This window comes from Onychostoma macrolepis, chromosome 12 (genome assembly GCF_012432095.1).
Source record: "Onychostoma macrolepis isolate SWU-2019 chromosome 12, ASM1243209v1, whole genome shotgun sequence".
Lineage (NCBI taxonomy): Eukaryota > Metazoa > Chordata > Actinopteri > Cypriniformes > Cyprinidae > Onychostoma > Onychostoma macrolepis.
The window spans coordinates 27,818,874-27,843,856 of NC_081166.1; the positions used below are offsets into that span (position 1 = coordinate 27,818,874).

General features: G+C 36.0%; 1 protein-coding gene across 8 annotated transcripts in view; it reads left to right on the forward strand.

Moving 5' to 3' along the window:
- Positions 1–7,117: 7,117 nt before the first annotated feature.
- myocd (myocardin) overlaps positions 7,118–24,983 on the forward strand; it is a 129,606-nt gene continuing 111,740 nt past the window's right edge. For 7 of the 8 annotated variants that reach the window (XM_058792812.1, XM_058792818.1, XM_058792814.1 and 4 more), the window contains exons 1-2: positions 15,447–15,538; positions 15,965–16,166. The gene's annotated coding sequence lies outside the window, so the exon portion shown is untranslated. Of the gene's footprint in view, positions 7,188–15,446; positions 15,539–15,964; positions 16,167–24,983 lie in introns of those variants that run through there. The other variant, XM_058792813.1, reaches the window with a different exon arrangement.

Below are 24,983 nucleotides of genomic sequence, written 5' to 3' on the forward strand. Positions count from 1 at the left end.
ATTCAACCCTCACTGCATTCTGCTCTTCATCTTGCACACACTGAGATATTGAAATCTGTTGATTGTTTACATTGGTGACATTTAAATTAAAGGCAGTCTTGTCTTCATTTTTATGGTAGATGAAAAGTGACATTATGGCTCTGTGATAGCTGTAATATGTTGTTTATGTGACTTGCTCTTCTAGCAATTTCTCTTCCCTTTGTATTTTTTTTTTTATCAAGCAAGCCTGACAACATTTTTAATTAATGCAACAATTTTGCACTTAAAGCTGGAAATTAAAAAAAAAAATTAAAGCTTCACTCACCTTCAGGCCATCCGAGATGTTGATGAGTTTGTTTCTTCATCAGATTTGGAGAAATGTAGCATCTCATCACTTGCTCACCAATGGATCCTCTGCAGTGAATGGGTGCCGTCAGAATGAGAGTCCAAACAGCTGATAAAAACATCACAAAAATCCACAAGTAATCCACACGACTCCTGTCCATCATTTAACATCTTGTGAAGCCAAAAGCTGTGTGTTTGTAAGAAACAAATCCATCAAGACATTTTTAGCTTCAAACCATTGTTTCCGGCTATCCCCCCTTTTCTCTCACATCAAAATCTACCCACATATTATTTGTTTAGAGCTGTTTTTAGCTTGTAAACACTGCTTGATCTGTGCATATTTCTCTCCTGATTCAGACAAGATGACTTCTTCACTAGAGGAAGTGATATTATAGATTATGGACTCGTATTTTAGTTAAAAACGTCTTAATGACAGATTTGTACAAACACGCAGCTTTTGGTTTCACAAGATGTTGAACTGGAGTGGTGTGGGTTACTTGCGGATTATTGTGATGTTTTTATCACCATTCAATGCAGAGGATCCATTGGGGAGCAAGCGATGTAATGCTACATTTCTCCAAATCTGATGACGAAACAAACTCTACAAAATCTACATCTTTTAATGGCCTGAGGGTGAGCACATTTTCAGCAGATTTACATTTTTGGGGAAACTATTCCTTTAATTATTGCAAACTCTATATAGTATTTCTTTTATGAAACCAATGTGTGTAATCAGTAATGCTGTTTTGCAATATTTAGAATTCAACCTGCCTTTCAGTCAGTTGAGAAAGTCCCATTTTATTACCACATGCTGTTCAGACACAGAGACTGATAGATTTACAAGATTAAAGCAGATATTCAGTCAGCATATTCATGGTGGATTAAATGTACCAGAAATGTTCCTATCCATGCTTCACACTTTTTATGTCCTACCATCTGGAGTTTTAGATTCTTTCTGAATAAATCTAAATGTTATAGACCTATCGACAGACATGTCATTGACAAAGTTCAAAACCTGGTTACTTGTTAATCAGGAAGAACCTCATGCTAGTAAGTAACTTGGGCTGTTGTCTCCTTGCACTGACTGGTGTGTGTGATTGCTGTTTACTGATGGAGTGTGTGAGAGGATAGCAGGGTGCGAACAAGAGCAGCGTCTGAACACCCTAATTAAGGCCTAAACCCCCCTAAAGCATGTCAAAACAAACGGTTTGAGGTCTTAAAACCACATATTAATTTTACATATAAGTATATATACATTTCAGCAGGGATTTCAAATGTTTCTCTAAACACAACAATATATTTCATTTGGTACTAAATAAGCGCTCACAAACAGAAGTCATGTAATTGTCCAAACTGCAAGGTACAGCAAAAACAAGCTGCATTAAGATGAAATAAGCATTATTATTTGATGAAACATTAACATTAAACTAAAAAAGACTTTAATTATCCATTCATGAATTTACATTTGTGTTTTGTTTAAAGGTATCATGAAATGGAGATCCGAAAAGTTCCTTCTATTTACACATGAAAAGTTAGGCTGCAATAAAAACTAAAAAAAAAAAAAATTCAAATGACCATCTCAGTTTAAAATGTAAATTATTCTTTTCTAGCCTTCTGAAACACCAGAGTTTGAAGTCAGGACAATGGTGATGTCACCATTCCCCTCGACACGCCCTTAACATGAGTCATTGACGAATGTAATCAAGGTAAACAAGAGCCATAATGATGTCAAACTCAAACTGCACCTCCAAAAACTCTACATTGCCTTCTTAAAGATCTGAGCATTAAAGGGGTCATCGGATGCCCATTTTCCACAAGTTGATATGATTATTTAGGGTCTTAATGGAAAGTCTATAACATACGTTGGTTAAAATTTCTCAATGCTAGTTTTCCCCTGTCGAAATTAGCTCTGTTTTCTTCGAGCTGTTTTTAAGTCCATGTTGCTTTAAATGCTAATGAGCTCTGCTGACCCCGCCCCTCTCTTCCGTGGGGTGATGAGCAGTATTGTTTACTTTAGCTGCGAAACTGGCTAACTAGCACATTATTAGGAAAGGCCATTTGCAAAGATTCATAAAAAACCCTTATATTCACTTCTTCTGTAGATGAAGCTGGATCATGAATGATTCACTCGAACATAGACTCATTTATGCAGATCGGGATAGGCATATTCCCTTCAAATGAAAGTAACGTTAATCCTCTGCGTCTTCAGCGGCTCAGATGTTGGGAGTAACTGACGACTGCTATATTCATTATTACATCCAACAACAAAACACCTCAATCGCTTAATCGGAGACATTCTTGTCTTCCCCTGCACCGGAGTCGACACAATGGTGGACAGCTCTCAGCTCACTCAGGGCGGGTCTAAGGTAAGACTGTCTTGTCAATCAACTATGTGGGAGTGGCCTGCGCAGAACTACGTCATTCTGACAGAAATCTCGGCGCAGCCTGGTTTGAGAAAGGGGATTTTAAAATAGAGATTTAAAAAAAAGAAAAAATACCCTGGGTGGATTTTTATCATTATATGATGGATGTGTACACACACTTCCAACACATTTATGTTCAAACAACTTGTTAAGTGAATTTTGCATCCGATGACCCCTTCAAATGCATTAATGATGTGCCTGAGAAGTAATTATTTGTTCATTTCACAACTGAGTGTTTTGTGAATTATTCTAAACATGCTTCTGTTTTTCACAAGATATGTTTTAATAAAGGTTACCACAATGCTAAGCAGACAAGACGCAGGTGTTTATTTTTAATCTTAGAGTGTTTGTAATAAACATCAAACCAGCATTTTACGCTATTAGACACCAAGCATATCATTGTTTGAGTGTTGCTAATAAAATCAGCTCATACTTGGATCAGAAATATTTGTTTTGGGTTGAATATTTTTATTATGCAAGATGAATATATTTAATAGTTTATGTTACAATTGCTTCTATTAACCTACTGAATAATTTGTAGCTAGTGTTTTACTGTCGTCGTCTTTTAGGAAATTTGTTAACAGAAGTCCACATATAGATATTTGGTATATTGCTTTGCATTTGCATTGTTTGCGTTGTTTTAATTTCTTCTGCCTCACGCTCAAACATTATGGCTCTATCACAGAGCTTGCCGTCTCGAGCATCAAAACACATGACATGCTGTAAAGGAGAGTGCGGCTATGGTGTGATGAATTCAGCCAATCACAGCAGTGGGCGTTTACTTCCATTTCTGCAAGAGGAAACGCCTCTTTAAATTGAGTGTGTTTCACAGAGAGTGAAAATGAGGATGCAAAATGATCATTTTTTTGGTGCAAAAAACTTTGAACTAGTCGAACCTCAGGAAATACATCAAAATGTGATGAGATGTTTAGCTAAATATGTGCTATAGGATGTCGAAAGACTATGTGTTTTGTGTGAATGAACTCCAGAACTTTCCGATGTAGATTCCTTCGGAAACGTCAATCATTGTGTCATTTGCACGCTGAAGGATGAAGCAGACTGATGACTGACGGAAGATCTCTAAGGGATCTCTATTCACAGGAATGTGTTTTGGGTTTGTTGCTGCGTAATATGAAACATTCCTGCTTATTTTTGCCATTACATTTCATGTAGAGAGCATGAAACTCCACAGCAGGCTCTGTTGGTATTGGATGACATAGTACTCTTTTCAGTGTTCAGTCAAAACTGCACAAACCTGACATCATGGCTGGTTTGGAGTCCAAATATAGCACACGAACTGAAATCCTCTCTAAATTTAACCTGTGATGTCATTGTCATCATGTTTTACAGCTGGCCGCAGTCTGTCTTACTCAAGGAACGGTACAAAGGTTTCTGAATAAATCTGATTTGTGTCATGGGAATGTGCAGCAAAACAAGTCAAAGGTGATGGGTGGCAAATGACTTTTCTTTTGCCATTTTAGTCGTAAGAGCTTTTTGTGGTTGTGTGTATATATCACTCACTAAACGTATTCAGAAAATTCAAATAGGGAAGTGGTCACAACCCCAACTTCCTGTCAGACAGACGGAGCTGAAATCATTAACGCTGGCTTGTGATTTTTCTAAAGCTTGTAATATCAAACAGTCTGTCAGATATTCTTAGTTTCACAGAGCGCATGACCTAGACGTACATTTTAATTTCCTCTTTATTGCATTGAACACATTATTCTGCTCACAGTCTAGCAAAAATATAAAGGCAAAAACTATCTGGACATTGCAAAAATGGTTCAGAGAAAACCTCTAGAAATCGATTTGCAGATGCCACTTGGTTCGATTGCTTTATTATCTATAAAGTTTTTCCAATTTGGTGCACTTCTGTATTCCAGGGGTTTTCCAGTACAAATATCTAAACATTCTTCAATCAAGATGTATTTACTTTAGTTTGAAAAGTTTATCAAAACTAAGTGGGTTTGTGCTTGATATGTCAATGGGGTGAGAAAAAAAATAAAAAAATTGATTCAAAGAGAAAACAAGATTATTTTTCTGACCCCAGATATTTATTCTTGTCTTAAGCAAAAACTCACTTTATTTTGATAAATTTTTCAGAGTTCATTTAAAGTTTTCACTTAATTTTTATTCATTTGCATTGTTGAGAATATATATATATATATATATATATATATATATATATATATATATGTATGTGTGATTGTGTGTGTGTGTGTGTATGTGTGTAACATACAACCCGAATTGCGGAAATGTTGGGACGTTTTTTAAATGTGAATAAAATGAAAACTAAAAGAATTTCGAATCACATGAGCCAATATTTTATTCACAATAGAACATAGATAACATAACAAATGTTTAAACTGAGAAATTTTACAATGTTATGCACAAAATGAGCTCATTTCAAATTTGATGCCTGCTACAGGTTTCAAAATAGTTGGGATGGGATCATGTTTACCATGGTGTAGCATCTCCTCTTCTTTTCAAAACAGTTTGAAGACATCTGGGTATCGAGGTTATGAGTTTCTGGAGTTTTGGTGTTGAAATGTGGTCCTGTTCTTGCCTGATATAGGTTTCCAGCTGCTGAAGAGTTTGTGGTCGTCTTTGACGTATGTTTCGATTAAATGTTCTCTATAGATGAAAGATCTGGACTGCAGGCAGGCCCATTCAGCACCCAGACTCTTCTACGAAGCCATGCTGTTGTAATAGCTGCAGTATGTGGTTTTGCGTTGTCCTGCTGAAATAAACAAGGCCTTCCCTGAAATAGACGTCATCTGGAGGGGAGCATATACATTTCAGCATTCATAGTGCCTTCCAAAACATGCAAGCTGCCCATACCGTATGCACTTATGCACCCCCATACCATCAGAGATGCTGGCTTTTAAACTGAATGCTGATAACACGCTGGAAGGTCTCCTCCTCTTTAGCCTAGAGGACACGGCGTCCGTGATTTCCAACAAGAATGCCAAATTTGGACTCGTCTTCCTTTTTGCATGAGAGAGCTTTAGTTGGCATCTGCAGATGGCACGGCGGATTGTGTTTACCGACAGAGGTTTCTGGAAGTATTCCTGGGCCCATTTAGTAATGTCAATGACAGAATCATGAGTGATGCAGTGTCGTCTGAGGGCCCGAAGACCACAGGCATCCAACAAAGGTCTTCGGCCTTGTCCCTTACGCACAGAGATTTCTCCAGTTTCTCTGAAGCTTCTGATGATGTTATGCACTGTAGATAATGAGATTTGCAAAGCCTTTGTAATTTGACGTTGAGGAACGTTGTTTTTAAAGTATTCCACAATCTTTTTATGTACTCTTTCATAGATTGGAGAGCCTCTGCCCATCTTTACTTCTGAGGGACTCTGCCTCTCTAAGACATCTGTTTTATAGCTAATGATGTTACAGACCTGATGTCAATTAACTTAATTTTTTATTAAATCAAAATTTCAGCCCTTTGTTGCCCCTGTGCCAACTTTTTTTAGACCTGTAGCAGGCATCAAATTTGAAATGAGCTCATTTAGTGGATAAAAGTGTAAAATTCCTCCGTTTAAACATTTGTTATGTTCTCTATGTTCTATTGTGAATAAAATATTGGCTCATGTGATTTGAAAGTCTTTTAGTTTTCATTTTATTCAAATTTAAAAAACGTCCCAACATTTCTGAAATTCGGGTTGTATAACATATAACCTCTTTTGTACGCCCCTTTGAATAAAAGCATCTGCTAAATGCATAAATGTAAATTAGCCTTAGTTAGACAAAGTTGTAGGTCATTTTGTTCCAAAAAGTTCCTTCACGATCGTTTCTATCCCAGAATGCTGTTACACATCGTACATCATTTGATATTTGGTGCAAATGACGCTGTAGTGGAAATATTCATATTCAATGCCAGAATTCTCCTGTGATGCAAGTTTGTTCACTTTTGGACATTTAGCAGAAAAAATAAACAAAAGTGACAGCATGAAAAAAGAAATGATTTTCAAGAGTCCACAGGGACGAAACGGCCCTTCAGTTAAAGAAACCAAAGGATTTTGAAGTAAATGTATCCTGTAATTGCATAGAAAGGTAAACAAGCAGAAAAGCAGCTATACATCTACAAACTGACTGATGTGTGAGAGCTAATATTTGTCCTGAAACTTTTCTCCCATAGGAATCCTGACTGAATATTTCACATGGGAAGCTTTCGATCTCAGTTCAGATGGAGAAGCAGTGACTCACACCAACGCCGTCATCAGAAATCAACAGGAATATTTCCAAAATGACCCTACTAAAGTTTGCTCCTACTAAAGGCAGCAGCGAAACGCGAGTGAATGCTGATAAAATCTCCTGCACAGATTCCCTGATGGCAGTAAGGAGTAACTGGGAGGAGAGAAGCGTCTGCGCTCCTCAGAACTGCAGGAGCTGTTGCCAGTGACACTGAGCCTCCAGTGAAGACACGCCGATCAGGTCAGGCCTGCACACATTTCTCATTCACATCTAGTGTTACGCTATCAGGCCTGCCTGCGCTTTGATTAATAGACGTGGTTCCACAGAGGTGCTTGCTCAGTCATATATTCTAATGTGTGTTTCTGTAAATTCTTTAGTGGACGAAATCTGATAAAACCAGCTCGTTTAAAGGCTTTTGTGCTTTAAATGCTGTTGGTTGACAGACGTGAGCGTTATCAGAGGAGCTGTGCTGACGGCTCAATGCTGTGTTCTTACAGTTTCATGCACTGTGCTGATGAACTGATCTGAGCGTTTAGATTCAGTGACGCATGGTGTTTAGATGTCTCTTGGCTAGGCGCTGGCTTTGGGGATTTTTGCAGTGTGATGTAAATGAATATATTAAAACTGAGATTATTACTCAAGGAATGTGTGGACGTCTTGGCCCGTCCGATGCCTTAAAAGCCGTCAGCTCAGTAACAAGAAGATTGGTTGTTTATAGAAGTTGAAATGTTCAGAAGGAGCGTATCTTCAGGGCTGATCCCGGGAGCCAGGCGTAATTAAAACCAAATGCTGGAAGTTCACTTCAATACGGCTGCAGATCTCGCTTTTATGTAGTTTGGCAAATTGCTCTCCTTTGTCAGCTGTAGTCGGTGTCACGTCCCTCCCTACGCGCTCGTGTGCGTTTCTGATGCTGGAGATCCTCCTCCGTCAGGTAAAATGTGTTTTTGATTGAATCTCTTTCATGTGTTTGCCGCTCGCCCCCAATTGCCTTCTAGAAACATGACATCATTGAGCGGCGTTTCTCAGCGTACCAACAAAAGAATTGTTCTCATGCTATTGTTCTTCATCATAGGAATTTGATTACCAATATAGTTCTGAAGCATTCCAGTTCTGAAGATTAAATGTAGTGCATGTATTTCTGTTTTGAGTCAGGTGTTTATTAATTGCAGTGAACACATGATAACCATTTACATGAAATCATGATAAACTCTCAAAAGAATAGTTTACTCAAAAATAAACATTCGCCTTCCAAGATGTATGTGAGCTTGTTTCTTCATCAGATTTGGAGAAATGTAGCATTACATCACTTGCTCACCAATGGATCCTCTGCAGTGAATGGGTGCCGTCAGAATGAGGGTCCAAACAGCCGATAAAAACATCACAATAATCCACACCACTCCAGTCCATCAGTTAACATCTTGTGAAGCCAAAAGCTGCGTGTTTGTAAGAAACAAATCAATCATTATGATGCTTTTTTTAACTACAATATGAGTTCCTCCAGTGAAAAGTCCATCTCCTGTTGTCTCTCACATCAAAATCCACCCACATATTTGTTTAGAGCTGTTTTGGCTCGTAAACGGTGATTGATCTGTGCAGATTTCTCTCCTGATTCAGACCAAACTTTTTCAATGGAAGAAGCGTTATTATGGATTATGGACTCGTATTTAAGTTAAAAACGTCTTAATGATGGCTTAGTTTCTTTTGGCTTGGACACTCTTTTGGTTTATTTTCATAGTGATGCCAGAGGAACCATTTTTGTTTCCCCAAAGAACCTTTCAGTGATCACTTCTTAAAAGAACCATTTTTCTTAGAGTAAAGAGCATTTTAATAATTTGAGGTTTTATTTAATAAAATAACTTTTTTTTTTTTCTATGAAGAAGCTGTAGTGGATGTTAAAGGTTCTTCATGGAACCATCAATGGCAATAAAGAGGCTTTATTCTTAAGTGTAGACAGACATGCAGACGTATGTATCAATACAAAGTTTTCTGTACAAACTCTGGAAAATACACATTTTATATGATGGTTTCACCATGCATTTCACTACATTTACATTTTCCTTACATTGTTCTTACATATAATTTTTTTTTTTTTTACCATATGAAAGTGTCACTACATATAAATAGTACATTTCTTGCCACATGTGTTTTTCCTTTGTTATTTTTATCATGGACACTCTTATTTACATGTGATGGTATATGGTTATTATAGACGCTCATTTTATGATCTGAAATCCTGTTCTGTCACTACAGATGCTTTTCATTTAATTGACGGACTTTGTCTTTCAGACTTTCATTTAGTTTGCATTTTTTGGCTTTACTTTTTGTGAATTTTTTGGTATTATGAGGTATTATGAGATATGGTGTCAATATTTCTCATATGTATTAGACTAAATAATCAAGAGGATTTCGTTACTGTACGGTTTTATTGCAAAGGTGAACCAGGTGAAACAGGATAACCTGTCAATCTCATTAATTGCCAGGTTATGTGAGTGAAGCCAACGAGAAACACAGAACAAATAAAACTTTATCATAAATCATCAGTCCTGAGCTGGAGGATGGAAATATGAAGGAAGATTCCATATACAGAAGCCATCAGTCATTTCCTACTGTTTGTTTGAATATATCAACAATAGCATGAGTGTCATGGCGATGTGCCAGATATACATTCTTATGAGCTTCATGCATTTTTCCGATGTAAAACAAAAAAAGAGAAACTGCAGTTAGAATGTAACCCTGGTGTATTTCTGTTAACAGATTTTCAAACAGACACCGAAATGCATATTGATCAGATCCAGTTCAATCAGCTCATTGACCATTCATAGTAACAGACCGAGCGTCTTAAAGAAGCCGCCTGGAGTGTTTAAATATTTGTCTGATCCAAACACAGTTGATGAGTCACGAAACAACAATGTGAGTAGAATGAGCGCTAATGCTTTCCCTCCAAAGTGAGGACGAAAAACAAAATCCATTCTCCTGCATGCATAGCATCAGCATCAGAGTCCATGACATCCATCCAAGAGAAACGGCAGAAATAGCCCTTCTATTCCTGGCCTTCGCCAGCGCTTTGTTTATGTCACTTTTTCTAAAAATAACTTCCATTTTAAAATGATAAGCTTGTTCCATTTGCTTGATTTGATTTCTTTTTTTCTCTGCAGCTGTGATTCATATGAAGTATGTGATGACATAAGCCCCGGTATTTGTATAGTTTCTGGCAATTCCTACTTGATGCTCCACACATCCATCCACTTTAGTCCAAATTAGAGTCTGATTGCTTCCCAAAGCATGCATCATTATACATCTTTAGGGAATTGCTGTAATCAATGGCAGACAGACTCGGATCTTAACTTCTGTTCTCAAGGAGCTGTTCTGAAATGCATTGATTACGTACATTATAACCTCGCTTTTGATTTTCGTCCAACCTTTTCCAAGATTGAAAATGCATCATAATGAATATTTAGGAACTGTTTCGTAACCATGAGATACTGCTTGAGGTATTTCACAGAATGATTCACATGAAGTCACAGGGAACTGGATCATGACGTTCGCTGGAAATAGACTACACTGAAGAATATTTATCAGATGATAGAAATTTAGAGAGATTATCAGGATTTATATTTGTCAATAGCTACTGCATCATATTTGAAACACAAATGTCTAAGGCTCTAAATGATCCATCTTTGTTATTAAACCTGTTTCACACAATCTACTACACCCTCCTGTCATCTGATTGATAGTTTATTGTCAAAGGTCTTTCCACCTTCAGCTCGTGCTTCATGTGTCTTTCTGCTGTCAAACCTTTACTGATTTTTATTAAGTAAACATAAGAATAACTTCAGTAATATTTCCAGATGAACACTTGCTGGAATGAAGCAGCTACACTTTACTGGATTCTCAATCAATCGTTTTTTTTTTAAAGATCAGTGCGTCTCAAACCTGATCATCAGGATCTTTTGAGGAACGTTACTTTCACTGTTCCTCAGTGGAGGAATGATCTTCCCAAGCCAAATCATCTTACATCTTTTGAGGAACGTTTATTTGTTCATCTCTCAATCATCATTAGATTGCATAGCCCTATGCGTTTTAATCATTTAAATCTCATCCAATTGAGACATATTAGAGATATGTCGAGTGAGACATTTTATGTAAGTTTCTGCTATACTGTTATAAAGATCACATTAATTTACATTGCAAGCATCAGAATTTCATCATATAATATCAGCATCTGCACCGAATGCCATATTTTGGTAACACTTTATTTTGATGGTCCCTTTTGAACATTCTGTTGACACTAAATAATGTTGCAACTACATGTCAACAAACTCTCATTAAAGTATTAGTAGACTGTCTGCTTCATATCTGCTAACTCTTTATTGTGATGGTCTCTCAACAGATATTCTACTGACTATAAGTAACTTTGCAAGAACTTGTGAACTTAATCTAACCCTAACCCTACCAGTCAATTAATACACTATTAACAATCTAATGAGAGTTGGTAGAAATGTAGGTGCAATGTTACTTATAGTCAACAGAATGTGTTAAAGGGACCATCAAAATAAAGTGTTACCCATATTTTTGCTTAGTTTGAGTCTCAGAATAAAATTTAGCTGTTTTCCTCCATATTCTAACTATATCAGACTATATGAGCCATAAAAGCCTGATGGACCAAATATGATGCTCAACATAAACACGAAAGCATGTATTTTCTTTTTGGTAATTTTCTCTAAAGGTTTTGTTACAACCACAGTGTGGTCAGTCAAGGGGAAAAGGGGAGTAACATTCATTTGGGAGAAACACACATTTGCAAATACACAACACGCTAGGTGAGGAGTAAGGCAAGACACGAACTGAACCAAACTTCAAGTAAGTGTTTTATTTACACAAGGTGGAAAATAGGGGAAAAATACTCACAGTGAAAATAAAGGTGGATAATATACAAATATATATGAAGTATGGATACAAGAAAACACAAAAGACAAATGGAAAACACAAGATGAGAAACTGGGGGAGAACTGGAGAAGAATACACTGCTTTATTTAAAAAATCAATAAAATCTGATTATTTTGTATGTTCAATTAGCTTTTTCCAGATTGCTCATGACATATAGATGGTCACATGCTTGGACTCAGACTTCATGTGAATTTAGATACATGTGGAAGTTCAGATTGAAGAAAATACTTTAGTTTCCTAACACATAATATATGTGACCCTGGACCATAAAACCAATAATAATAACCAATAATAATTTATACCATATTTCATACATCTGAAAGCTGAATAAATAAGCTTGCCATTGATGTATGGTTTGTTAGGATCTGACAATATTTGGCCGAGATACAACTGTTTGAAAATCTGGAATCTGAGGGTGCAAAAAAATCGCCTGTAAAGTTGTCCAAATGAAGTTCTTAGCAATGCATATTACTAATCAGAAATTAAGTTTTGATATATTTATGGTAGGAAATTTAGAAAAATATCTTCATGGAACATGATCTTTATTTAATATCCTAATGATTTTTGGCATAAAAGAAAAATCGACAATTTTGACCCATACAATGTTGTATTGTTGGATATTTCTACAAATATACCCGTGCCACTTATAACTGGTTTTGTGCAATAGGGACACATATAATCAGAAAAACATGAAATATTTTATCAGGTGAATTGAGATGACAGAGTGCTCCCGACATTTAAAAGTATATCCATATGCTTATTTATCACTCATATCTCAAACAGCTCTAAATACAATAGTTTTTCGTTGAGTAGTTTGTAGTTCTTCACCATGAGCTTTCTAATGCACACACTGGGTTTATTATGAATGAGACACATGTGCTTCATTGCCGTCTGCTGTTTTTAAGTTGATTCATGGTCCATAAATGTACAATGATGTCAGGTTCATTTCAACATAATTTCTCCAAAAACTCACTTTTTTCTTGATAAATGTACCATTTCAAAGCATTTGGCTTCAATCATCAAGAGATGGAGGATCACAAGTGTATGACTTCCATTTATAAGCAAGGTTTCATAATATTTCTGGCAATGAGGGTCAAGATAATTTCAGTTTGATCATGGTGTGCTACTTATCTAACTGATCTTCAGCAGGTATTGAGATATTTGCTAATCAAAAACACATTTTTTATTGCAGTATTTATTCATCTAGACTAATATTCATTAATGCATGTACTATTGTCCATTGGTAATTCATGCTTGCTCATTTGTAGCCGGTATGGTCATGGCCGGCTCTGAGATGAAGCGTATGTTGTTTTGTGATGTATTTTGGTATTGCTGTGTGATGTAATCATGTTGATGGCCATTGTGTGTGGCTGAAGTTTGAGGATCAGACAAGTTGTTTAAAACATAGGACCCTATCAAATCCTTTCTATTTTTTTCTCCAAATTCAGTTTTTTCCATTAAAATTTTTTTGGATTCTATTTTTTTCCATTGAAATTTAGCTAGACTCTGTTTTAATGGTTAAATAAATAAATAATAAGCATGTCTAATGAAATAATGAAACATACACAATTTAACAGCAATGTATTTTTTTAAGGCCCAAGAAATACGTTTTATTTTTCTCTTATTTATTTATTTATTTTACCAAATTCTGTGTTTTACATTCATTTTATAGATTCAATTTTAATGGTTTCAATAAATTTAAATAATCAAAATAATCTCTAATTAATTTATTTTATATATATATATATATAAATATATACTGTGTATATATATATATATATATATATATATATATATATATATATATATATATGTTATTTAGTTCTCTTTGTTTTTTTGTTTTTTTAGAAATACTGTGTTGTGCATTTACATTTTTCTGGTAAATACATTCTGGTAAATAATTTTATCCTGGTAAATATTCCTTAAAAATAATGTCTTAATAATAATTTTGTTGTTAGTAGTGCATCACAGTAAGTATTTCTTTCACAGTTTCCTCAAGTTAAACCAAACTTTCATTTTGACGAGTTGCTGTGAAGACCTTTAGATGGTAGTTTTTCTCAAATAAAATGGTAAAATGCTCCTAAAATGACTCTCAGAGCAGTTCTAGAGATTATGTTTGTAGGCAGAGGCTAAAACACTGCAAGCATCATGACGGCGCTTCTGCGCCATTCATTCAGTCAGAAACACGCAGAACATGCAGGATTTATATTTAAATTGCGTTATACAGTAAATTCCATTTTTTATGACTGGATTCCGCGATTCCGCCTGTGTTTTCGCCATCTCAACGAGGTCGTTCAAACCGAGTGTGGAGCCTGTGACCCGGCGACCCGCGGGACGTGTTTTTCTCAGAATTGGTGAGCACTGGGTCGTGGCGTGTGACGCTCCAGAGCGTTTTTGTGTTTATTTGTTTGTTGTGTGAGTCTCCAGTGGCCTTCAGATCCTCTGGGGTTCGTCTTTCTGAGTTTCTGCCCAAAAATTCCTGTGAGTTGAAGCAACAATGTTGTTTTGTCTCCAGTTCCCTTGATTCTATGAGCGAGTGCTGGAGTAGATGAATATTGTTGAAAAGTAAAACCGTTAGAGTGAAGAGGAAATTCTATGCTGGAGTTATTTTAGGACGTGGATTTCACTTTGTGTATCTCACATGCTCTAATGGGTTACTTTGATAAAACGAGTTTGAATTTAGAAGCGAAGGCAAAAATGATTATCAGGAGAAGAACCAGGAATGACTTCAGATTTCTGAGCAAACCTGATATAAGACTTAATTGACAGTAATGAAGGAAAAACAAATCTTTGGCTAAATAAATAGATAAATCATGAACAAGCTCATGAACTAGAAATAGAAAAAAATAGAAAAAGGCTACAATATGTGATTATAATATTTTTTCAATTCTTTCTTTCTTTTAATTTTCCTTTAAAATAGGCTAGCTATTTTTACAGTAAATTTTCATTTTCAAATATTTTTTAATGAGAATTTTTTTTTTTTGCATTAGACATTATGTTGGTGTAATTAACATTCACAAAATATAGTAAATTGTAAAAACATATTTTTGTGTCAACGAATTTACTGCATGTTTTTATTGTCATTCAAAAAAGCATTAATTTACTCTAAAATAACAAGAAATAAAAAATTAAAAAATACAGTTACATATTGTAGCCTTTTTTAAAGATTTTGTAGTATTCCTAGTTTATGAAAAAATGGGGGAAAATAATTATTTATTGTAGCCTATTATTTTTTTAGGTTTTGTAGTAGTATTTATTATTATTATTATTGGTGGTGTTGTTGTTTAAAGTTTTTCTAATAAAAGGGTAGTTCATGGTATGTTAAATATTACTGAAAATATTCTATAAATATTAGTGGTACTTGATGGATCTGTTTTTGACTGACACTAATATTATTGCTGTGTATATTTTTACATGCATCGATGTAAATATGGGCGTACATGAAACCTTTTCTAGATGCACCACCATATCAAATAAAGTGTGCAAGTCATTTTTCTGGAGATGTGACTTGAGCGCTTCCGTCTGCTGCTCTGACATTCGGCTTTATCTGTGTGTGAATGCAGACGCTCAGAGAATCAGGCGGCTGTGTACAGCAGATACTGTACACAGCATGATGGGAGTTTGTCGTCAGCAAGATCCAAACCGTGAGTTTCATGCTACGGTTTATTCATTTAGAGCCTTGCTATTATCATTGGTAAATCAAGCCTGCATATTTCTGAAATCTCATTTTGAATGGTCCTGTTTGCCCGTGGGCTTTGGGCTGGAGATGTTGTTCTGTTTCCAACCACACTAGCAAACCATGATCAACATCAGCTACAGGAAAACATCTGGTTCCTCAAACGGCAGTGCATCAACATGAATCGGTGTCGTGTGAGGTTCTGTCAGTGTGTTTTACAGTCATACGCTCCGTATCAAAACTCATTATGCACAGTACATTCCTCTGCTGTGCAAATCAAGCATCAGTTTTTGTTGTGTTTGTAAAGCCGTCGTTTGCCAGAAACCCACTGAGGTGTGCTCACACAGGTTTGTGCATAATAAGACCTTTAATGTATATGTTGGTTTCCCCACAGATGCACACATCTGAAGCTCTCAGAGGATGATGAGGAGGAGGAAGCTCAGGTGATTCGACCACAGCTCCTCCAGGACACGTGTTGAGCACCATTTAAGAACACTACATAGACAACATGATCTGATCGTCATCTACTTCTGAGACTGATCTGAGATCTGGACCATGACGATCACAAACACTGCTGTCGATCATTAGTTTCTCAGGTATGACTTTATCACAGTACATTTCATAGCATGACCTATCAATCAATATCATTTACACTGCTGGTCAAAAGTTTGGAATGATTAAGATTTTATTTAATACTTTTAAAGGAATTCTAATATGTTGATTTAGTGCTCAGTTATTATTATATATTATTGGTAAGTTATTATGTTGAAAATGTTGTATGTTTCAGGATTCTTTGATTAACAGAAAAATCAAAAGAAAAACAAAATCTTTTGTCACATTATAAATGTCTTTACTGTCACTTTAGATACATTTGATGCATCCTTGATTAATAAATGTGTTCATTTCTTCTTTTTTATACTCATTAACTTTTGAATTTTAGCATATCAAATTTCCACTGAAATATTCAGCATGCAGCACAACTGTTTTCAACATTGATAATGGTCAGAAATGTTTCTTGAGTAGTAAATCAGCATGAATGATTTCTGAGGGATCATGTGACACTGAAGACTAGAGTAATGATGCTGAAAATTCAGCTTTGATCACAGCAATAAACTACTTTGTACTATATATTCAGATGGAAAAAGCTATTTTTAATTGCAATAATATTTCACTGTTTTATTGTATTTTTAATCAAATAAATGTAGCCTTGGTGAGTAGAAGAGAGAGAAAAAAACAAAAAAAACATTTAAAAAAATCGTAATTATTCCAAACTTTTGACCGGTAGAGTATCTTTCCAACAATTAATAAGCACTGTAAGTTTGAAGTATTTTGTGAATAATCGGGTGTCAGAGGGAACGTGTGTTTATTCTGCTACTGCACGTAATGTTGTATTTTCAGTAGATCTGACCCAAAGGTCTGGTTCAGAACCGGTTTATGCTGGGGATTAAGAAGGATTGTGCTCATCTGAAATCATTTCACCTTGAAGAAAAATACCTGAGAGTATTTAACAATTCAGCGAGTAAAGCACGTCTCATTTCATCTACACGCTCCTCGTCACACGTCTGATGATTGAGCACAGCAAAAAATGATTTTCTTACTTGGTATTTCAGTCTTGTTTTCTTAAATCAAGAGAAGCAAAATGGCTTAAGATGTTAAAAAAAAATGCATCAAACTTTTCTTAGTTGGGGTCATAAAAGTAATCTTAATTCAAGGGGAAAACAAGATTATTTTTCTGACCTTATTGGCAGATATTTGTTCCTGTTGTTTACTACTATTGTCAGCTGAGTGAAAGTGGAGCAGGTCCGAGCTGCTCTGATTGGATGGAGGCTGGGCCTAATTTGCATATCCATGATTCCTCGAATACTAACTGAAGTAAGGATGAGTTAAGACACAAAGAAATCATTTTCATTTTATGGAATCAAATTAGTGATCAGCCTGTCCGACACAAAGCAGGGCACCTCGCACATACTGTGAACAAGAATTCTTTTTTTTTTTTTTTTTTTGTGGAAAGATTTGCATAGTAAAAATGGGTTTATTATCTTCCCTCTGTCCATATATCCTTACGTCACCTTCTTTAAATCATTTCCAGTAACTGTCTTATAAAATGAGATGCAAATTCACATGAAGAGCATTAGCTGTGTGTGTGTTTGTGTGGAGATCCTACTGATGTTACAGGATCTGTGTGTTGAAGTCGTCTGCTTAGGTGAGCGGTGAGTAGATGAAACATCTGCTTACAGTCAAACTCTGCCCTCAAACATGCTGTAAATATTTTGATAAGAGAATGCACTATAAACAACATCAGTCTGTTTGCATATGATAGCCGGCGTACTTCACGATAAAGAATGCTAGAGATGAGCCTCGCGAGAGCAGATGGAGCTCCTCACAGCTCGATAAAGTCCTTTTACTGTAAGTGGCTCTTCTGATATGGGAATATGATGGTGATTCTGTGTTTTTCGGTGTGTTCAGAGGATGATGGGATAGCCCGTCTGTATCTGAGCTGTATCCGTCATCTGCTTTGAACCCTTTAGGCTCAGAAATGCTGCAGATGTTTTCAATCCCTTCACTTTACCACATTAGTTTACTAATTGCATTTGCATAAACAAGTCATGTTTTCCTGTTTATCATGCATATTTCCGTAAGTGGCTTTCATAGTTTGTGTTCGGTGGTCATGAAGTGTGAACATGTGCAGTCGATTCGGCTGAAATCTAATACGGGGAATTATTGGGCAAATGCCTTCATACTCATTGATGTCATTGTTTGAATGTCTTGCTTCAGGTGGATTACATTTTGTGGCATCTTTAGTATAATAATGTAAATATTTGACTGGATTTTCTGTGTATGATAATAACCGTAGCACAGCATTTGCTGTTATGCTGTACTGAGATTTATTAAAAATGGCCAAGTTTTGCAATACAGTCTGCAAAAATGTAAAAATACTGAATCATTGCAAGGGCTGAATCATTCATTGCCATTTCTGTCGCCGTCTGTCATTTGTCGGTCAAACGAATAGTCCCGCCCTGACTCCATTGTTTAGGCCAGTGATGCTATGTTCATGATGTTCAAACAAACAGAGCAATGTCTGATATAGTGCCACAGAATTAACAGTGTTTACACTTTTCCAGGAAATGAACCCATGAATGGCTTAATAATTGGCATATAGCAGAATACTTGAATGTACAAAAATTACACACTTTAATGAATAATTACTAATAAATTATTTAATGAAATTTAATTAAAACATAATTTTGAGTTGTCTATTAATTATTTTTGTTATTTTAACAATATTGTTTGCTTTAAATAATTTTAACTATTAATTTATTATTTTAAATATTTTGTAATTTATTAATACTATTTTAATTAAATGTAATAATTTTAATTTAAACAACAATGACAAACTGCTGACAAATTATTAATTAAAATGTGAAATAAATAGTGATATATAGTTCACTATATATTTAATATATAATTAAAATGTTTTTCTTCTCATGCTCCAATACATTATGGTGTACCCCAGGGCTCCATTCTGGGTCCTCTTCTGTTTGCATTATATATGCTTCCACTTGGTCATATTATTCAGAGACACAATTTATCATACCGATGACACTCCGCTCTACTTTCCTATCAAAAATAATAATGGTTCTGTGTCTGGCCTGTTTGACTGCCAGTGTGACATAAAATGTTGGATGGACATGAACTTCTTACAGCTAAACAATGACAAAACCAAAATTGTTATCTTCGCTGCACCAGATATGACCTTTGACATAGTTAATCATGTTTGGTTCTCTATCTTTAAATGTTCATGAGTGTGTCAAAAATCTTGGTGTCATTTTTGATTCCAATTTGAGTTTCGATAAGCATATTAGTGCTATTGTTAAAAGCAGTTTCTTTCAGCTGAGATCTATTACCAAAATGAAGATGATGCTCTCTAAGAAAGACCTTGAAACTGTTATTCATGCATTTATTACCTCAAAGTTGGATTATTGTAACTCTTTATACCTGGGTTTGCCTAATTCAACTGTAAATCGTCTGCAGATGGTTCAAAACGCAGCAGCCAGGCTTTTGACTGGCACTAAAAAGTGTCAGCACATTACTCCTGTGCTTGCCTCTCTCCACTGATTACCAGTTAAGTCCCGGATTGATTTTTAAAATTTTGCTTTTTGTTTATAAAGCTTTACATGGTCTTGCCCCTCAGTATATCAGTGATCTTCTTGTCCCATACAATGCTTCAAGATCATTCTTCCAGTTAACTTCTTCTTTATTTTCCTCGCTCATGTTACAAAACTAAAGGTGACCGGGCTTTCTCGGTGGCCGCTCCCAGACTCTGGAACAGTCTCCCTCTCTATATTAGATCTTTCTCTTCTGTTTCTACTTTTAAATCTTCCCTAAAAACTTATCTGTATTCTTTATGTTTTAATTGAGGGTGTTTATATTTTTACATTTGTCTCCAAGGTTTTGATCCAGTGTGCTAATTCTGTTTTAAGTTTGTTCTAATTTTGTTTTAATACCTCTGTACAGCACTTCGGTTGTAACTTCTGTTGTTTTGAAATGTGCTTCATAAATTAATAAATTAAACTAATTAAATTATTTAAATACATTTCATTATTGATTCAAATATCTATTAATTATTTGAAATTGAAATTAATATATTAATATTATTTAACTTGAATATTTTTAACGTTTAACTAAGACTAAGACTTTACTAATTACATTTAATTATCATTTTAATTTCTGTTAATTCATTATTTTATGTATTATTATTATTATTAATTTTAAATATTTGTATTCATTTAATTTCAATAATAATGCAATGTACAACTCTCTATTTTTTAATATACTGTATATATAAAAAAAAAACTGAAACACTGAATGAGCTATGACAGGCTTTGAAGAACGAGGAAATCTTAAGGAAATAAGAGCAAATTGAAACCAACAGCAGCAAATTTTGAACATGTGCTCAGATATTTTAGATCAGATGGTTTTCTCATAGATCTACTATATACATCACATAATGTCGAACCTTTATTTGGAGATAAAGAGTTGGTGATCTCCTGCAGAACTGTGTCCATATTAGTCTGTTTATGTGTATCAGTGTGATCTGCATGTGAGAACAATCGTTTTACATTTGAAGAGCTGGATGTATGATCTGATATTTCTAAGGTCAGATGTAGTCGAGGGGACTTAAATAGTTTGAAGGCTCGTTTAATTGCGGTGAGATTCTGTCCAGCGCTGACCACTGGATTAATATCTGTTGTGGCAACAGGTGACAGCTCATGCTTGAGCGGCTCAGATGAGATTTCCTGCTGTTCCTTTGTGCCACAGTCGTGGCTGAGCGCTTTACCAGCGACACGGCAGATAATTGAACAACTGTTCTGTTACAGCGCTTTCTGAGTATGTCAGACGTCAGTGCCGCTTCAGAGAGAACAACTCCAGGTGATCATCAAGGACACAAGCATTAGAGATTCAGTTTTTATATTTTACGGATCATTTGCTGCAGCTCTTTGCTAGTGTTAAACTGTTTTTGATCAAACAATGAAAGTCAGTGGGGTCCAAAACATCCCAGGACTTCAATGAATAGAAACATTGAAATGTCTTCATTTATGTTCCGCTGGAGACAGAAGTCACACTGGTTTGGAACAGCATTAGCATCAGTACACAGGATGGTCATTTTTGGGTAATGCAAAATTTCTGCAACTTAAAATATGGCAAAATGAATGGTTTTGGAGTACAGAAATCATTGACTGAAACGATGATGTTTAAATCTTGTTTCTCCAGTGGCAATGTTTGTGTCTAATTCATGCACACAACATAGATAAATTACAACAGGTTAACATGTAAATTAGGTTGATAATATTAATTTTTCATTTTTAATCAATTTAATATGCGTCATTTAACATGCCTGCTATCCAACAAACACAATAAGCTTTGTTACTTTTGATTTGAAACAAAGTCTCAGTTTTCAAATTCTGTCAGGTTTTTTTTTTTTTTACTAAATTCAGACAAATGTGTGTCACTCTTTAACGTGTGGTGACAGATGACTGCAGTGAAGCTATCATCTCTTCCTCTTTACTACTGGTTACAGCAGCAAATAAACATGAATGGACATCAGAAGAAATAGAACAACCGACTGAAATGAATCATGTAATCGATCAATCAGTGTTTCAACTGCAGAGAGACATCAATAAAACCTCTTGAGATCAATAATGTCACGTAATGTCACATTTACCTCAGAAAAGACCATAAACTTGATAGTCAGCTAGAAAATAAAAATAAAAAAAACTTTGGAGAGGAGCATTATGATCATATGGACTATATTCATTATATATTTTTACTGAATCTGTTCTTAAATACGTTATATAAATCCATAATGAAAACTCATTATTATTGGTTAAACCCAGTCAGAACAGGTACGTTTTTTCCAGTGCATGACAGACATGTTTCAGCTTTCAGTCTAGTAGTACTGAGACTGTTTTAATAAAGATTTCATGAACATCATTCAGAGTTTAATCTCGTTGTAGAGTTTAAAGAAAGTAAACATGATAAACATGCTGCCAAATGGGGAAAAATGAATCAAAATGAGCAATCACATCACTTAAAATGTGCATTTTGTGCAAATCGATCGATTTTGTTGTGTTTCCTGGCTGATCCTGGAAAACAGCCGCTATCATCAGAGTGCTTTGGAGAAGAAAATAATTCAGTACAGCACTCTGTAGTCATTTCCCACTAAACGCTTTGGTAGCTCTTATCACATGGGAACCAGCACTTATCTGATGATATCACAGCAAACTTTCCAAACGATCTCAAACGTCAGTAGGTCTTAAAGTCACTGCATTTTTGGGATGCTTTCCGCAGACTTTCAAAATATCACTATATTACTGCTCAAATCTGACTCTCTTTCATAAAGCTATTAAGCCAGAGCTTGATAAAACAAAATCTATGATGACAGCTTGTTATCTTTGTCATTTAATGCAATAAAACGCTCGTGGAATCGATCGGACAGGCCGAGCGCTGAATACATAAACATGAAAGCTAATCGTGTTGAATTCTGATTACGCTGATTATCTCGGACAATGACGGCCTGAGCGCTGGCAGAGTCCCGCTTCATTTCCTACCGGTTATTCAGAGTCTCATTTTCTAAGTCAAAACAAGCAGTCGTATTGCATAATGGAGCCTGGCATGTGAATCCTATGGAGCCTTTGTGAACGGGCAGCTCCTCCTCGAGCTGCTGTTGCTGTTGGCATGTGTCTGTACTGACAGCGCTGATGTGAACCTGATGACAGAAATCATGTGAACGCTCTTATCGTGATGCTTATCGTAAATATTAGAGCAATCACAGCAGCTATTAGGCTACTTGGCTACAAAACTGTGTTGTTTACATGCCTATGGCTAGAACGAGAGCTGATTAATTGTAATAGCATCACATCAACCCGAAAAACAGCCATTCGGGAGGGAAAAGTCTCATTTTTATTTTACTTTATTTTAAAGAAACAGTTCACCCAGAAATGAAAATCTGCTGAAAAGATGCTCACCCTCAGGCCGTCCAATATGTTGATGAGTTTGTTTCTTCATCAGATTTGGAGAAATGTAGCATTGCATCACTTGCTCACCAAAGGATCCTCTGCAGTGAATGGGTGCCGTCAGAATGAGAGTCCAAACAGCTGATAAAAACATCACAATAATCCACAAGTAATCCACACCACTCCAGTTCATCAGTTAACATCTTGTGTGTTTGTAAGAAACAAATCCATCATTAAGACAATTTCAACCAAAATATGAATCCATAATCCATGCATCCTCCAGTAAAAAATTGGTCTGGTCTGAATCAGGAGAGAAATATGCAAGCACCGTTTACAAGCCAAAACAGCTCTAAACAAATGTGTGGGTGGATTTAGATATGAGAAACAACAGGAGATAAACGTTTTCACCAGAAGGAAAGTGTTATTGTGGATTATGGACTCGTATTTTAGTTAAAAACATCTTAATGATGGATTTTTTTTATTACAAACATGCAGTTTTTAGCTTCACAAGATGTTAACTGATGGACTGGAGTAGTGTGGATTTTTTGTGGAATTTTTGTATCAAGCTTTTTGGATTCTCATTCTGATGGCACCCATTCACTGCAGAGATCCATTGGTGATTTTATTTTATTTTTGTATTGTGTGGTTTCCATCAGCAGATCTTGCAGCCTCTGAGCTGAAAGAGTGGTTTTGTTTCAGCTCTTTGGCGTCAGGAGGCTCATAACAGTGACCCAACACCAGTTAGAAATCTTCTGCTTTCTCCGTCTCTGTTTTTGTTTGCATATCTCACATTCCTCTCTTTCTTAATTGTTAACATGAGACTGGATAAAAATCCAGCGTATCTTCCTCTCTCAGCTTGTACAGTGGCCCGAAGGGTTAAAGCTCTCGCGTCACTGACCGTCAGAGAGATTTCACACGTGGCTTCAGCACTAGGTGAAGCAAACATAAAGCACAGCCTTTTCCATGAGACTCAGGTTGTGTATTTCTATAGGACGTCTGTGTATGTCACAAATAAAATGTAGAAGCACGAGGTGAAAGAAGTTTTGCTTATAAAAAGCTGCCTGTTTCCACTGATCATAAAGAGCTTGACAGTCATCTAAACACATATACACAGTGTACAATATTTAGCTTTGTTGTCCAGAGAAGAAAACCATTCGTCGGGAGTGGTTTATAGTAAGAGAACACAGGATAAACAGGTGGAACATTCCAGCGCGTTGATCTGGAGACGCCGAGTGTTCGTCAGGTAGACGAGATTCAGCCGGAGATGATTTGTGCTCCAGAGGCTTCTGGATGCAGATGGACTGTTTGCTTGAAGATTCATAGATGTTCAACAGTGATGGAGAACCCTAGCTGTGTGATGAAAGGTCAGGGAAAAGGATCCGCTGTAACATGTCATGTATGAACCAGAGCCGTTTGCTTTGACAGACGCTATTGTGGAACGGCATCAGAAACGAGCTGCTGATGTTGATGAGAAAGGACTTGAGGAGAGTAATGCTGTTCAGGTGCATGCAAACACCACAGCCAGGTCTGAGATCCATGAGAAAGCAGCTGACTGGAAACATGCATAGATCCACACCACCAAACAAGCATTACTCCTGCAGTAGAGGGGAGATACAGATGAAATCTGCCAGAATAAACTGTACCTGTGAGAGTGTTGAGGATAGCTTGTGCGCACTATAGAATACTGTCAGACAGACACATGATGTGCTTCACACATGGACATGACAGACACATTTCCAAAATCTCAAGCTTCAGTATGATCAACTGGCTTCTACACGTTCTCGGAGACTCCGACATGTTTATTATAGATGAGAATTTTTCTTTTGAGTTTTTTGTCTATTAATTTGTATTATCATTTTACTTTTTAATTTTATCATTATTTTCTCTATTATTATTTTT